This window comes from Pseudorca crassidens, chromosome 12, assembly GCF_039906515.1.
Source record: "Pseudorca crassidens isolate mPseCra1 chromosome 12, mPseCra1.hap1, whole genome shotgun sequence".
NCBI lineage: Eukaryota > Metazoa > Chordata > Mammalia > Artiodactyla > Delphinidae > Pseudorca > Pseudorca crassidens.
In genome coordinates this window covers 53,428,546-53,444,237 of record NC_090307.1, presented here as the reverse complement: position 1 = coordinate 53,444,237, position 15,692 = coordinate 53,428,546, and the positions used below count along the sequence as shown (strand labels likewise).

At 34.7% G+C, this 15,692-nt stretch overlaps 1 protein-coding gene and 1 long non-coding RNA gene across 3 annotated transcripts in view; one reads left to right on the top strand and one right to left on the bottom strand.

Annotated features, from left to right (window-relative positions):
* The window catches only part of MIB1 (MIB E3 ubiquitin protein ligase 1), a 119,202-nt gene that overhangs the window by 66,276 nt on the left and 37,234 nt on the right, over positions 1-15,692 (top strand). The window lies entirely within an intron of this gene.
* LOC137203418 (uncharacterized) lies at positions 2,536-8,455 on the bottom strand. 2 transcript variants are annotated; one of them, XR_010933100.1, is made up of 2 exons: positions 7,650-8,455; positions 2,536-6,499 (listed from the first exon to the last, which is right to left on the bottom strand). It is a non-coding gene; the product is annotated as an uncharacterized lncRNA (long non-coding RNA). The 2 variants fall into 2 exon arrangements; XR_010933101.1 differs by having other exon boundaries at positions 7,700-8,455.

Below are 15,692 nucleotides of genomic sequence, written 5' to 3'. Positions count from 1 at the left end.
AAGCCCATGTATATTGACTGAGGGAGATATTTACTTAGAAGTTTATTTTCATAATTTAATCTACCCTAAATTTAAAAAAATGAGATATAGTTGACATATAACATTATATTAGTATCAGGTGTTACAAAATAACGATTTGATATTTGTATATATTGTGAAGTGATCGCCACAGTAAGTCTAGTTAACATCCATCACCACGCATAGTTCCAATTTTTTTTTCTTGTGGTGACGACTTTTAAGACCTATTCTCTTAGCAGCTTTCAAATGTACAATGCAGTATTATTAACTATAAACACCATGAATTCTTATTCATGATGTATATTGCATTTTTACATCATGTTTCCTTTTACTTTTTTTTTGCTCTTTTTTAGCTTCTTAGGATCACCACTAGAGGGTGAGCACAGAGAACAAAAGAATTTTATTGTGATTGGTAGCTGTAACAATTGGTGTATAATCTAGGATGAAATAAATGACAGTGTTTTAGGTTATATCTTGATTTGTTTTTTCAAATTACAAATATTTGAACACTTCATACGTTGGCACTGTAAAGGAGACACAGTAGTATTATATGTTCCCTGCCTTTCAAATAAAAGATGATAATGACAGCATTTACATGCCTGGCCACTAGTAGTTTACATGCATTATCTCATTTCAGTCCTTTGAACAGCTTTTTGAAGCAGGTGTTAATATCCTCATTTTATAGATGAAGCATATGGGGCTTATAAAGAGATGAATTTACTTATTCAAGATCATGCAGCCGACTAGTGGAACAGTTGGAACTTGAGCAAGGTCTATTTGACTTTAGATTCACTGATCTTAGCCACTTTATATTATTTTCTGTGTATTACGGTCTGTATGTGAGGCAAGACTGGAACACGTGGACAGTGAATGACTTAACTAAGAATGTATTAATATATCAAGCTCACTTCTTGTGCTTCATGAGCCTGTCTTTCTAACTTTATCTCCTGCTGATTAAAATCCCTCTGCCCAACTTGCCCTTCAGCTACATTATACTACTCTCTCTCCCTAAAATTGTCTGCTCTCTTCCTTCATTTATTAAGCATTTTCTTTCACTAAGATGCCCTTATCCCTTCTTTTTCTTAACCAGCTCTCTTCCAGAGCTCCTATGTATCATCACTGAAGTTATTTTCTGTTTGCTCTATACTTCCTTGTTCTGTGTTTTCGTTTTGTTGCACTTATAATCTGCTTTGTGCTGTCGCTTAGTATGTGCATTTTTATGTTTCTTTCTGTTAAAATTGTGGGCACAAATATTTATCTGTGTATCTCCTGTAATGCCTTGACTATACTGGGGACTCAATACATGTTAGCCTTAATTTGACAGTCAGGACAGTGTTAGATATCACAGGAGTATATGATCAATTAAAATATAAATTCTGTAGAGAAACGGTCAAGAGTTGAAACAAAGCAATTATTTCAAATTAGGATGGTCAAAAAGAGATTTTATTGAGGGAATTTAATTTAGGTTATAATATTTTTAAGTTATAAAGTTTAAGATAGACTGAAAATTAAAGTGTTTAGGAAGTAACTTTTAAATATTTTGAATTGTTTAACTTTATTGAGAATAGGCATAGTATATTTAATAATGTTGAGCCTATACAAGGAGGAAAAAAAATACTACTTCTGTTTCTTTAATTCTTGAGAATTCCTCTGGAAATTTATAACAGTGACTCCTCCAAACAGATAATTGGTGTCAGGTGACACAAAAAAGAAAGGAAAAAAAACTTCCATTCTACAACAAAGTGGTGCTTTAGTTAAAGGTACACACTTCTTTATTCCTATTTCCTTAAGACATTTTATGCAGTTTTGACTGTACATTGCCCAATAAAGTGTGATTTTAATTGGACACAAAAGAATATCAGAAGATAACACAAGTTATATATTGGTTGTAATTGTAACTTGGGTTGTTTTGAGTTCTTTTTTTTCCATATCAAGTTTCGTATTCTTAAAATTGGCTTTTCTATCCTGGTACTGACCAGTGATGTTTTAAGACAGAAAAAACCATTTTAACTCAGAATTAGGAAAAAAAAAAAAGTCTTCTCATTTTACAACTGAGGAAACATGTTTGGAGAGGTGAAATATCTACATAAGTAAAAAGGTAGCAGTGCTTATTAGTATTTTGTTTCTTTTTTGAGGATTAAAGTCTTTTGGTTCAGGGTCAGAAGAATTAGATACCTTCTGTTTAAGTCTGTCTATAAGATGCTCTGCAGTGTCATCATCTCCTTTTCCACCTTACCTATCAATGTTCTATTAAATAGCAGTAAAATTAAATGCTAGTCATATGGAAGGTAGTGACTCAACATTTCTGGAGTTTTATTTTATATAATGTTACATTTTTCTTTAATTTAAAAATGTACGTGCCCACACTGTGACATTCCTGTTATGGTTTCAGGTGACCTTCCCAGATATTTTCTTCCTTTGAAGGAAGTTTTGTTTTTTTAAAATTGTGTGGCATAGTCTACATTTCAATACCATTTCTCTTCTGAAGGATAAGAAATTTAATACCAAGAGACCATAAATGAATAAAATAATTTTATTTGAAAGCCTTATGTCATCCACACATTTTTCATAAAGCTGTTTATAAACATTATTTACCATTATGACTCTTCCAAGTAGAATTAACAGTAACAAATTATTTGATTTAAACCACAATCTGAGTAATTTAAATAAGTTGAAATTAGTTGATGTGATTGATATTGATAAATGAAAACGCTGGCTGTCCTGTAGTAATCAATGCATAGCTACAGCTGGTTGAAGGGGACCAAATCCATTGAAGAGGCGATTTGGTTCCATTTTACCAGCTCTAGCAAAGCATTGCAGTGCCGCTAGTTTGGGACCCAGAACAGTTAAAATGTTCTTTATTTGAAAAATTATGGTTATGTTCCTTCCACAGATGTTAAGAGATTCTCATATCAGTATTTCAGCCATTGAATGTAAAACTTTATGTTTTGAAGGCACTTTTCCTACTATTTCCTACTCTAGTCGTGCAGAAATCTTTACCCTTTAACACATCTTTAGTGCATTAAGGAGTTATCAATGTACGTCTTTATTTTTAACACTTTTGCTTAGTTCTTAAATTCAGACAGTGACCTGTTTCAAAACCCACACCATGTAAAAGAGCAAATAGATCTTGATGTGTATCAGAGTAATTTTATCTATTTATCCTTGGGCAGTAAACCAAATAAGTAAGCGAAATAGGTTAGGGAAGAGCACTGCTTAGTCATACTTTTCTCCTGCCGCTGCTTTTTTAAGTATTATACTTAAGGACTAACAGCAGGTTGCTGACGGGGTGGAGGAATGAGTAGCCTTATGAAAGTACCTCTGCGCTTTGGTTTATAAATAGATGACACGTATATTCGGTGTATTGCTTAGACTTGTGTTGGAAGGAACTGCCATGCATGATAGCTTATTTTTCTTTCTTTTTGCTTATGTAGTGTTACTAATCATAGGTTAATAATTTAACCCTTTTAAAGGTCTAGTTCCTTGACTGAATTCTCTGTCATTTTGGGTACAGCTTGCCTAGTTACTTCTCATTATCAGCTTAATAATACATTGACTTGTGGTTAGTAATAATCATGAATTTGAGTATTAAAACTACCATTAAAACTCAGTAGAACAAATTTTTGTTATAAGGGGATTTCAGTATTGGGAAGGTATGTCTTCTGAAAATACTTGCTTGAAATAAAAGTTTGAGCAATTTATAGTTTGCCTATAAGTGCTCTCAGTGAAATATAAAGAAATAGTTATCTGTTTTGAACCAAACTGGGAGAAGGTCAACACTAATTCAGGCAATATTCAAACAATTCTCATATTAAGTATATTCTCCATCTGTTGGTTGATGAGTATCATGCTGCGGGTGAAATTAATGTGACTACAATTATTTCCATCATTTATTCTAATAGAAATGAAACAGGTGTTAAATTGCGTGGACTTCAGTGCTGATGATAGTAATAAAACTGGCTTCTATTTTTACTAGTTATATGGGAGCCTTTTAGCAGATCCAGTTGCTCAAGTGTGCTTTTGGATGGCAGTTCAGTTTCATATACTGGCCATATCGGGGCAAGGAGAGGCCGTGGAAAAAAAATAGTACAGCATTTGATAATGTCAGCATCTGTTATCCCTGTCAGCGAGACAGTTGAAATGTTTGAGTTACACCAGTGTCAGCAGATGCCCAGAGTTTAATATGTACTCAGTTAAAAATGAACAGCTGATCTAAGTGATAGATGTGACATTTTAGAGTGATTGAAAATACTCTTAGGTATGTTAAGTTAAACTTGTAAGCACTAGAATCAGTGTATAATTTTACTTTTTCAAATGAATAACAACAGATGCTATAATTTTATTTTCTAGGGATTATATACTCTTAATATTGTAGCAACGAGATTCTTAGTTGCTGGGATGTTTTAAAATAATTATTAAAAACATTTATACCTATAGAATGAGGAATATAATTGTTTATTATAAAACATGGGTGTAGTAATACCCTTTGAGTAGTTTTATAGAGGAACCTCTATTTTTGAGGTATATATTGTCAGTTTTTGGTATTTAGGGCATGTGTAATTAAACTTAACAAATGGAATATGCAGCTTTGCCATTCTCTTTGTAGAAGATCAGAAAGAAGGGCTATTCTTGAGTGAGTTAAGCTTTGAACTGATTTTTTCTTTGAAAATGTGGAATTTTAAAATTATGAATTTTTGTAACTTCCAATAAATATTCAGTAATTTATATGCTACCATATCTAATAGTCATTCTCTCATTCTTTATAATCTGCCGATAAAATGAAAATCATCTTTTGACAATTATCTTGTTGTCTTATTAAACAGAAAATTGGATAACCTTATAGCCATTTCTATTCAACTGTGACACAAAAAAGTTATACATGTAATACATGTCTGAATACTCCAGTCAAAATAAAACTTTTAGTAAGAAATGATTAGAATATATGAATATTAGTATTTCTTTTTTCAAAGTCTATTATAGTAGCTTAAAGTAGGTACTACTTATAAATTGTTGCTAAGAGCTATATCATGTATAATTTATTAGTATATAAATATAGTACAAAATAAATTTTATATAAAATACAAAAAAGTATTTTAATTATCTAACATACTATAAATAGTAGGTCTATCATATTTATAAAAAATTGAATTATAATTGCATAGTACTAATAAAAGATGGTTATTCTTTCTGTATAAATTGGTTTCTTGACTATAGTGTTTTCATTTTATGTGCCCTCTTTGGAGAAAGCAAATTCAAGGATAATATAGATAATAAATTAATTTATTTTAAATACTTGGCAGTCTGTGACCAATGTGCCCTGTTGACTTACAGCTATTTCCCAGAATTTTGTCATTTTTTATGAATAAATCTTATGTCTTGATTCATTCTAAGTACTTACACAGCATTGAAAGTGGAGACTGGATTAGGGAGAAGGACAAGGACCAGTTTTTTTTCTTCTGAGAGCAGAATTTTACTTGAAAGCTAGCCTTTTAAAATCATAACTATGTCTATAGCTTTCAAAAAGAAAACCTAAAACAGCAAAACTTGCTTCAGAAATTCCTCTAATATTATTAAATTATAAATTTATCAAAATATGAAGAAGAGCTGTTGAAATGCAAATGAAGTTGGCTTTTGTTAAATCAGTCAACACTACTAATATGATATTAATTTAAATTAATGTCAAATTGTGGAGACAGAAAATAGGTCATGTGTATCCCTCATCGTTTTGTACTAGTAATACTCTTTTTTGTATTCAAATTTTAATCATGTGAAACTTAATTTAAAAAATGTAAAATGTATGCATAACTTAAAATATTTAAAAGGAATTTCATGATAATTTTAAATCTACTTCAGTAAAACTTTTTTTCTTCACAGAATATAAATCTTAGCAACATTTAGTTTCCATCTGTAAGTAGTAGGTACATTTTTCTGGTGTTAGTATTGCCAAAGGTCATCTCTTTGATATTAGGTTAATTTACCATATGAAGGTCATTCACATAGCTGCATTCTAGTTCCCTCTTGGCGGTTTATTGCCTACCAAAAATACATACTTCTTTACATTCCATAGCATTGTATGTTCATATGGGTACATAAAGAAGTATGTACTCTGAGTAGGTATTACTAAGTTGTTAGCTGTAAAAACACGAAATGTTTTATTTTCCCATTTGTTAGTAAAACATTCAGCTTACTGATGGAGAGAAATGGTAGATCATTTGCAGAGACTATCAAAGACTAAACTTTATAACAAATTTACCTGAGGCATGGCATTAGTGCCATTCATGGTTCCTTGTTTTTGGTGGACATACACTTTTAAACTTTGACCAGTTATCTGTTGAACTTTGTCCTGGTTTGGTTCTGCAAGAGATCCATAGTACCAGTGGGGATTTACAGAGTATATTTCAGATATTGGTAAGATCAGCCTAGTGTTTCTTCATAGTCTTCAGAGGAAATTTCTTCTTATTCTGTAGTTTGCTTCTAGATCCTACAAGTAGACAATAATTAATTTGGTGCAAATTCTTTTTACAAACTAAATGTCTTATTAAAAACTTAACAGCCAATTAGTACTTCTGATATTAACTCTAAAGTTGAAAAGACAAGGAGAAAAACCCGATCTTTTTAGGGTGTGAATGAACTGAATTTTTAAAGATGATGATTTCTTTTGTTAGTTTTTTTAAGGTCATAGATAAGAACTCATGATCATTTGAAAACGTCTTTGTTGTCCCTTTCTTTTTATTAGTTACTTACCTGAATTTTGCACTTTGGTGCTCCTTTTGGGTTAAATATAAATTTAGATAGATGAATTAATATCTAATTTTGGTGAATTGAGTTGTTTTGATTCTTTGATTTTTTTTTAATATAAAGGATAAGTACCAGAACAGTACTGTCCAAAGTCTCACTTAAAAACAGCCGAAAGGTATTAGCCTATGAGCAGTTGAGTTTTAGCTTGATCATTGAGCATGAAAAGAAATTGTAATTGGTGAGTTGCCTTTTATTATTGTGGTATTAAAAGGTTAATTTAAAAGAAAACCATGAGAAATTTTCCTATTTGAGAAAGGAAGGGAAGAAAAGACACAGAAAGTAGAATTTCTGCAGCCTGTGATAAAAAGCTAGTGCAGCTTAGAGAGAGCAAATCAGAATGTAGCAGCAGATAGCCCAGTACTACAGCAGTTTCAGCAATGCAGAGTTAGAATTTCACCATGCACATTCTGATTTATTTTTGTGCCCAACTATTAGAGTTGGCATTAAAAAGTATTTTGTGATCTACCAAGTATCTTGGTTGACTAAACCTTGAAATAGTTAATAGTTTTTAAACGGTAGTATACTTTGGAAGCAGGATGTGATTTACTAGGGATGCAAAACCACCATTTAATCTGAAACAATAAAAACGAACTCTTTAATAATGTAAATGACAGGAATGGATTTGTACAAGTTTGAGATCAAGAGTTACCTGTCATGATATTTAACAGCGTTCCTTTTTATTACTACATAAGCTCTCTACTTGAACTGTGAAACTAGGCTGTGCCCAGATAGAATTTAATCTAACAATAAAAACATGTATCGAGTCAGTAATAGGTAAGCATGCAGAAAGTCATAAGCATCCTTAAAAGTACAGGCCTGTGGTGCTGTGTTACCTGTAAGCTTAGTGTCATGCAGCGTTAGCAGCAGGAAGAGAGATAAAGACCTAGAGAGTCACATCAGCAGCAGCCATCTCATCTTGATTGTTTCTTCACTCTATTTGCTGAATTAGCGCTTCTTTTCATGAGCCGGGTGAAGTAAGGGGGAAGAAACAGTGAACACAGAACCTCACCTTTTAAGATAAATTTGAAAAACAAATGAACAAACAAAAATAAGTCAGCCATCTTTTCCCTCTCCCTTCCCTTATGCTTAAGGGAAAAGAAAAAAAACTACAGTAAAATTGAATCAGCGTTGGCCATTTGATTTGGAATGTCGTATTACTAGTATTGCACAGTTATAAGCACCTTGTATCTGCTGGACAGAAAGTTAAGCTACGGAGGAAGGTTGCTACAACAGCCAAGAAAATGAACCTCACTTATTTCTCAGATGGAATGCTTCAGAATTGGGGAAAAAGTTGCAGAGGAGGTTAATTTTATAATCTAAAAAAGACATAAAAACCCAACAAAAACCAAAACACACCTTGCTCCCCCCAAGTAACTGTAGACATTCACCCTGTTTTCTTTGCGCACCAGAATACATTGGGGTCTTCTGACTTCTGAGGAAATATTCTGCATCTTTCTTGCTGTGAGATTTTTTTTGTTTGTTTTAGTTTCCAGGATTAAATGGTAGATCTGTATTGAAGCTACCTTGTCATATCCCGAGGTCAAGTCTGCAAGCAAGGTCAGGACTTCCACATGGTCACTACAAAGGTTAACTTATATTCTTCCCTCAGTGGCCACAGGCTGAACTGTTACAGCTTTATAGGCAGCTAAGCATTTGAAACATGCACTCCCAGGCAAACAGACTCTCTTGTGCCTCTCTCTTCCCTGACCATATTTAGTCAACCATAGCAAAAAATAGTCTCTCAGCTGTCGATTGTCGATCCAGAAGCTGAGGAAGCCTCTATCTTGCTTTCTGCCTATTGATTGTTCATCCTGCGGTCCAAACACTGCCTTGCCATTTGTCCTGCCTTTTTTTTTTTCCCAAAGCACTGCCAAATAAAGCGGTCTCTCATGTTTCCACTTACACATCCCAGATTTTCACTGAGCTTGCGCTGAGACTAGGAAAGCCTGATGCGGCTGTCACTAAACTTAGATGCACTGCAGAGAAAAAACGAAAGAGGAAAAATATTACCCTGGTTAGTAGCAAGACAGTCTTTAGACAGATATGGAACAAGTAAAATCCCTCTGCTGCCAAAATATGTTTCATGACCTGATTTTTTTATTGGTAAAAAATCAGGATAATGATATTTTATACAGCTAAAGGCCTGAAGGGATTTTGTAATGTTACCTTTTAGAGCTAATTGTTGCTATACACTCTTTTTAAATTTAATAAATAATATTTGAATGGCAAATTCGTAAAAATGGTAAGTAGAACCTATATATTGAGGGTGGAGAGAGATCACTAAGGAAGAAAGGAGTAATGTGTAAATGAAATCTTGGAAATGCTACTTAAAACTTTTAATTCATTGTCAATTTGAGTAAATTGTTTTGTAGTACTTAGGTGAGAAACAGTGTCTGGAATGCTTTTGAGTAATTGTGTACTTCTGTATTGAAACTATATATACTTATATAACTATTAAAATGCATTAGTTAAATTTTATTTTATGCTCAAATATGAAGTGGTTTTTTCCTCCCTTCTACATTGCCATTCCACTTTTATTTTCTGAAATAGCATGTAGGCATGATCATGACACACTTTACTGCAGACTTAAATAGTCATTAACCTATATGTAACTTTGCCACATAGTGTATGTTGCAGAGGAAAAATACTTTTGCTATAAATTTAATGGCATATTTACCATAAATTTTAATATTGAAGTTTATTTTTTAGCCAAGGAGAAAAAAATATAACATCAAATTCCACAAACCTATGGAGATACAATTTAAGATCTTACAAACCTAAGAATGCCCAATAGAAACCAACTATGCCTTGTTCTTAATTCAAATATAGTCTCTTAAGTATCGATTCAGTTAAGAATCAAGAAAAACGGTTATCAGTTTTCTGAGCTTATTCTCCTAGAAGGGAAATTTGTCCTCGACATTCTTTTTGTCTTTAGCATTTAATAACATAGCAGTTTAATTTTTTTGGATGGCTATTTTAAAACAGTGACATAAGAATGCTTCTATAGATATTTGGCAGTTTTAAAGAGTCAGCTTTTCTAGATATTGAAATAATTTTAGACACATTGTGATAAGATGACACATCTCAGAGTGTTAAGATAGGTTAATTTTCGGGTTTCTAAATTACCCCATATTTGCTGACCATTTTGTAGCAGTAAAAGTACCCCCCCTCCAAGCAAACACTCATATAGTGTATGAAGGTCCAGGTACTCTTCTAAGCCCTTTAAAATTTTCATAACGATCCTATGAAATAGGATTTGTGAGTCTTCTCACATTTTATAGATGAGGAAACTGAGGCACAGAAGGTAAGTAACCTGCTCAAGTCATTAGCTCTTCAGTTTGCTGGTGCCAGAATGTGAGCCCAGGTAGTTTGGCTTCAGACTGAGATCTTCACCACTGTGCCTGCTGTTGCTCTGGTTTCTGAAAATGCAAGTAGTTAGGGAATGGACTCTTGGGGACTGGAACATAAACCAAAAATGTAGCATGGTGAGCATTCTTGCTCAGAAAGATGGTTGTTCATTTGATTGTTTCTTTTGTTCCATTCAGCTAAACTTTGAGCACCTAACACTGGGTGCACAAAGCGGGTATAAAGATAAGTAAACTACGCTTCCCTGCCTTACATCATAGAAGAGATCATTTTGGTTGTCTTATTTTAGGAACGATCGAGTACTCACCTGTACAGCTCTCCCGTAGGCTGCATTGTCATTACATATGTCTCTCATTTTGAGCTAAATTCTACTACATTACCAAATTCCTAGTTAATGAATTTAAGCTAAATTAATGAACCTTTTAATTACTGTCTGTCAAAAAAGAGTTTGTGGGAAGAAAATTAAAGCACACCAAAAAAAAAGAATTAAAAAACATTTGAGTCATGTCTGTCACTATAAATAGATGAAAGAAAATAAAAATTACCCATACTCATTTACTAAAGTGATGATCACAGATAGCATTTTGGTATATACCCTCCTAGACTTCTTGTCTCCATCCATTTAGGTAGGGGTGTGTATTGAATAAAAATGTATTCAGACCGTTACATTCTAACATGGTTTTAGCATGCCCTACAGAACTTCTACTTGGGATTCATCAACTTTTTTATTAAGTTTCTTTATGGATTCTGGACTAACATGCTTAAACTATATTTGAGGGGTTGTTCTTTAACTCAGCAAGCATTTTTTGAACACCTAATATGTGCTGTTGTGCCGTTCTAATGTCTTTTTACATTAAGTAATACTAATATGTAAGGCCTCCTCAGTTTAGTTACTGTGGTTTATTTGGAAAAATGTTGCCCATCTCTGAAGAAAGATTGCAAAGCATGGCAGGTCCTAAAAATGGACCCAGCGCCATTTGACTGTTACATACCATGCAGACAGCTGCTTGTCCCCTCTGCTTCTTAGAACTCATTTGTTCATCATTCAGCAAACGTTTGAGTATTACCATGTGCCAGGGATTATGCTAGGCACCACTATTAGTTGTTCCGGAACTTAATGCTTCTTTGGCAGTATTCACAAATGCCTGCTTAACTGGTAGTAAGATCTTATCCTTAAATTATCCATGTCCTTAACCTTTGGAAAACAACCAGACTGAGAAATAAAGAAGAGTGTTTGAACGTTAGGGAAAGTATCTTCAAATCTCATACTGTGCTCCACAAGTGAGAGTCTATTGGCTTAGTATAATTATTGATTTATTGAGCTGTAACACCCTTATCCCGGCAACTCTATGGGCCTCAGTTCTTGCAACCTAACAACAGAATCCTCTTAATTAACTAAGGTTCTGTGGGGAACAGCTGACCTTTGGTTATATTGTGGGTTCCTCAGATTGTCTACCCCATGAGAAGAAAGGAGACAGACCCCTCAGAGCTGCTCTGGACATGAGGGTGAGGGGACCAGGGGCTATTCTGTTTTTTTCTTAACTCATCTTGCAGGCTAGGCCCAAAGATTGGCTTTTTTCTTGAGGCATCATATTATTTGTTTGTGTTTGTTTGCTTTTTGTGGGGGGAAGATCAGGAATGAACATTAATTAGCAGCTTTCTAATTAAGATGAGAGGGTTATAGGTCTCTGTTAAAATTAATCTACCTCAAATCTCCAGTGTAGAAGAATTCTAAATAATTTATGTGGATATTCCACCTTCAAGGAAGTGGAGCATAACTTTCCACTCAAGTTTAGGCTGCGCATAGTGACTTCTTTCCAAAGAGTATGTGGTATATTTTAGTGTTCTATAGTATAGAAAAGGGGAAAAAGAGTAATTCTGTGATGGAGAAACCTCACAAACACTACCTCAGCCAGATGATCAAGGTTAACATCGACAGTGATAAGTCATGTTTATAGTGTGTACCCTTGATGTGACGTGATGAAGAGGCACTACCTTTGAGACCTTCTTCTTCAAAACTCATAACCCCAGTGTAATCATGGGAAAACACCAGACAAATTCCAACTGAGGGACAGTCTACAAAATAACTGATTAGTACTCCTCAACATTGTCAACATCATCAAAAACAAGGAAAGTCTAAGAAACTGTCACAGCCAAGGGGAGCCTAAGGAGCCATGACAACTAAATGTAATGTGGTATTCTGGGGCAGAAAAAGAACATGAAATAAAACTAAGGAAGTTGGAATGAAGTAGTTAATAGCAGTCAGTGCTGGTTCATTAATTAACAAATGTACCATACTAATGTACAATATTAACAGTAGAGGTGAGGAACTCTCTGCAGTATCTTCACAATTCTCTGTAACTCTACAGTGGTTCTGAAATAAAAAGTTTATTTAGAAACAGCAAAAACAAAAATTTACCCACTCCTGGCTAGTTGACCATTGACTTTTACATTAATTTTGATTTGGGGCTATCTGCAATATTTTATCACAACTTAAACCATTTAATCAGGAGTTGATTTTGTTATAATTCAGTTATCAACAAAATAGTAAGTTTAGTCTCATATTCTTTTAAAAGTATATTAGAACAAAAAGTATATATCAGAATAAATTTTATCGAGACCAATCATATCTTAAAAAGATTTAGTTATTTTAAAGGAAGCCTTTTTTTTTTTTTTTTTTTTTTTTTTTTACGCGGGCCTCTCACTGTTGTGGCCTCTCCCGTTGCGGAGCACAAGCTCCGGACGCGCAGGCTCAGCAGCCATGGCTCACGGGCCCAGCCGCTCCGCGGCATGGGGGATCTTCCTGAACCGGGGCACAAACCCAGGTCCCCTGCATCAGCAGGCGGACTCTCAGCCACTGCGCCACCAGGGAAGCCCTAAAGGAAGCCTTTTTAATTTGAGTGCTGATAATTTTGAATTTGTGAAAATTGTGAAATGATTAGATTTGTGTGGAAGGGGTATAGAGGATAGATTTGGAAGGGGGCTGTTACAGATGTTCAGAGGAAAGGTAATGAAAGCCTATATAAAGAATATTGGGGCCCCTGGGAAAGAATAGTTTAGTTTTAAAAGGGAAAACCAAGAGAACAAATTGAACACAGGAGTAAGAAGGGAGGAAAGGGTCTAGAATGATTCCCAAGTTTCTGACTTGGGTGGCTGGTTAAATGGTGGTAAGAATAACCAAAATCAAGAATACAGGAGGAATTCTTGGGAAGGAGAAAAGGGAAATTTGTACTGTGTACTTTATAGGTCTATAATCTTAGAACTGTAATAAAATAACACTATTATATTGAAGAATTTTAGACTCTACTAAAACATTTACCTACATTATATCATTTAATTCTTACAGCAATCTTATGGTATTTTACAGAGGTTTCTATGGAAGTGTTGGTATTTGTTCAGTTAGAGATATGAGATAGAGCTGTTATGGGTGAGAGTGTTTAGTTGAGGCTTCACAGGGCCCGAGTATGGACCTTGGCTTTATTGGTCCATAGAGATGACTAACACTAATTAACACTAATAAAGAATGCCAAATTACTGTTTACAGAAAGAAATATTGCTAAGTGGATTGTAGTACTTACACCATCTGATCAGTAGATTTTTTTCCCCTGCAGTGGGGAGAAAGAAATCTACTATGAAAAGCTAAGTTAAAATTGGAGATTGATTGGTGAGCAAGACAACTGGTTAGATGATCTTAATTGACAGTACCATCAACCTGTGATGACTTTGCATATGACGATGGACTGAAAACTGATAGCATTCTCCTGATTCTACTGGAGGGTAAATTAGAATACTGGGATTGCTCATCAGGGAGCTTTGTCTATAGATAACGCTGGTGATACACTGACAAATTATTTTTCTCATTCTTTCTCCAGGCTTTGTACGAACCATTTCTTCACTCTCTTTTTAACCAATCATTATTTTCCAGAAAAAGACATAATTTTCATCTTTTTAATAATAATTCCATCCTGGTGATTTATCTATCTATCTATCTACTTATCTATCTATCATCCTAATTCGACTTCTGGATCTCCTCTTATAAAAATCTCTTTTTCTTTAGTTATCCATTTGTTTTATTTACTTTATTAACTATTATCTGCTGTATTCACCTCATTTGCCAATATAACACTGTTACTATGGGAAATCAAAAATTACCATTTCTCTTTAAAATATGTTGCTAATATTATAATAATTTAATCAGTTTAAAATAAAGCATTTGGATTAATTCAAATTTCTTTCAATTTTTATTTTTAATGATATATTTCTTAATATTTCAGGATTGTGAGGAAAAAATATTTTAATATGGTTATTCTATAGTGTAATATACAACATTTATGTCAGTGAGACTAGTTAACAGAATAGATTTATTCTGAAATAAAAACTTTCTCCTTGAAAATGTTGAATTTTGCATTTTAATATTAGGATTTGATATACTTTGTAGAATGTGATCTAGAAGGGACTAGGGTTGTTTTTGTCACTGCCAGCAGTAGCCTGGTACTGCCTTTCCCTTGTTCTGACAGTTCAGTTATATATACTGTACTAAGAGAGGAAAAAGCAAAAAGACACAAAGTAATAAGAGTGCAGGGAGGCAATGGGCTTTCAAGAATACATACATACCTATTTATTTTTATTTTTGTTTATTTTTATATAATTTTTTTTGGCTGTGCTGTGAGGCTTGTGGGATCTTAGTTCCCCGACCAGGTATCGAACCTGGGCCCCGGCAGTGAAAGTGCCAAGTCCTAACCACTGGACCGCCAGGGAATTCCCTCTATTTCTTTTTAAATGCCTCAGTAACTTTCTGAACCATTGGCTATTTTTTCTGAGGGACCTCAGGTTTTCTACCTTGTTGACTTAATGAATGCAAGAAGGAAGAACAAGTAAGTGAAAGCTATTAATATCCTCTATTACCACCATTTCTCTCAACACAGTTATAGTACCATTTTTCTTTTCTTTGTATCAATAACATGTGTTTGGGACTTCCCTGATGATCCAATGGTAAAGAATCCACCTTAGGGCTTCCCTGGTGGCGCAGTGGTTGAGAGTCCGCCTGCCGATGCAGGGGACCCGGGTTCGTGCCCCAGTCCGGGAAGATCCCACATGCCGCGGAGCAGCTATGCCCGTGAGCCATGGCTGCTGAGCCTGTGAGTCCGGAGCCTGTGCTACGCAACAGGAGAGGCCGCAAAAGTGAGAGGCCTGCGTACCGCAAAAAAAAAAAAAAAAAAAATCCACCTTACAATGCAGGGGGTGTGGATTTGATCCCTGGTCAGGGAACTAAGATCCCACATGCCACAGGGCAACTAAGCCCACACGCCACCACTACTGAGCTCACGCGCCTCAACTAGAGAGCCCGCGTGCCGCAAACTACAGAGCCCACACGCTCTGGAGCCCATGTGCCACAACTACAGAGCCTGCCCCCCACAACTAGAGGGAGAAAACCCGCGGGCCACAACTAGAGAGAAAAACCCATGCGCCACAACTAGAGAAGAGAAAACCGCACGCCACAACTAGAGGGA